The sequence below is a fragment of the Microtus ochrogaster genome, unplaced genomic scaffold (assembly GCF_000317375.1).
Source record: "Microtus ochrogaster isolate Prairie Vole_2 unplaced genomic scaffold, MicOch1.0 UNK20, whole genome shotgun sequence".
Taxonomy (NCBI): Eukaryota; Metazoa; Chordata; class Mammalia; order Rodentia; family Cricetidae; genus Microtus; species Microtus ochrogaster.
In genome coordinates, this window is record NW_004949118.1 from 4,251,213 (window position 1) to 4,253,189 (window position 1,977).

Here is a 1,977-nt window from a genome sequence, read left to right on the forward strand (position 1 = left end):
TGCAGACTAGAGAGCAGTGTATGAACACCCCTAGAAAGTGTTCCAGATAGCTGGGATTCACCCTAAGGCAGCAGAGATACCCCAAGGGCTTTGGTTGCTTTCTCTCTTTATGTCTTGGCCTTAAAGACCCGGCTCTTCTGAGAACGGGGGGGGGGGGGAACCGACAGGAAGGTGGTTGGACTTGATAGGAGAATAACAATGACAATGGGAGCACGTGGATTGAGGGAGGGATCTGAGATGGGACTGGGCAAAGGTGAAAGGTGAGAGATTGACAGGAACTGTAGAAATTGGTAGGATACGGTGACGGATTAGTTGGATGGTTAAGGGTGGACACAAGGCTCTGCCTTGGGCAACTGGGGGTGATGGCACCTTCCTAACAGAGGGATAAGGAGGCCGACTCAGGGCTGACGTAGGTGCTAACAAACCAAAGTGGGCCCTCGATCATCCGTCCAACAGAGTTTTGTTGGAGTGTGTATTCCGGGTCGGGCACTGTTACAATGGAATCAGTGAGAGGCAGGGATTCCAAATCGAGGGCCGTAGGGAGAATTGTGTTCAATGACAAACACATGGTCCTGTTGAATAAATAGAACTTCACTTTAATTAAAAGAGGAATACTGTGGCCATACCACAACATCAGAGGCCAGCTTCCCATGCATACCAAGGGAAAAGCCTGTCTCCCAGACAGCTGCGATGGTCTGGATACATGTCCCAGAAAGGCTCATGTGTTAAAGGCTTAGTCTCTGGTTCATGGTGCGATTGGGAGAGGGTAGAACTTGGGGCTGAGAGATGGCTCAGCGGTTAAGAGCACTGGCTAAGACCCAAAAAGAGGAACATGGGATGTACTCACTCATATTTGGTTTCTAGCCATAAATAAAGGACATTGAGCCTATAATTCGCCATCCTAGAGAAGCTAAATAAGAAGGTGAACCCAAAGAAAAACATATAGGCATCCTCCTGAATATTAACCTTCATCAGGCAATGAAAGGAGACAGAGACAGAGACCCACTTTGGAGCACCGGACTGAAATCTCAAGATCCAAATCAGGAGCAGAAGGAGAGAGAGCATGAACAAGGAACTCAGGACCGCGAGGGGTGCACCCACACACTGAGACAATGGGGATGTTCTATAGGGAACTCACCAAGGCTAGCTGGCCTGGGTCTGAAAAAGCCTGGGATAAAACCGGACTCGCTGAACATAGTGGACAATGAGGACTACTGAGAACTCAAGAACAATGGCAATGGGTTTTTGATCCTACTGCACGTACTGGCTTTGGGGGAGCCTAGGCAGTTTGGATGCTCACCTTACTAGACCTGGATGGAGGTGGGTGGTCCTTGGACTTCCCACAGGGCAGGGAACCCTGATTGCTCTTTGGGCTGATGAGGGAGGGGAACTTGACCAGGGGAGGGGGAGGGAAATGGGAGGTGGTGGCGGAAAGGAGGCAGAAATCTTTAATAAATAAATAAATTAAAAAAAAAGGAGCACTGGCTACTCTTCCAGAGAACCCCGGGTTCAATTCCCAGCACCCACATGGCAACTCACAACTGTAACTCCAGTTCCAGGGGATCTGACACCTTTACACCAATACTCATCAAGAAAATTTCAATAACTTATTAAAGGAGAGGAGGAGCCTTGATGAAGGGAGTTAGGTTTTGGGGGGGCATGTAAAAAGGGAGGTGTGATGGAGGTGGGTCATCTTTCTATCTGTTGTTTCATTGGTTAAGTAATAAAGAAACTGCTTGGCCTCTGATAGGGTAGAATTTAGATAGGCAGAGTAAAAAGAACAGAATGCTGGGAGAAAGAAGCTGAGTCAGTGAGTTGCCATGATTCTCCCACTCCAGACAGACGCAGGTTAAGATCTTCTCTGGTAAGCCACCTAGTGGGATACACAGATTAATAGAAATGGGTTAGATCGATATGTAAGAGCTAGCCAATAAGAAACTGAAACTAATGGGCCAGGCAGTGTTTAAAAGAATACAG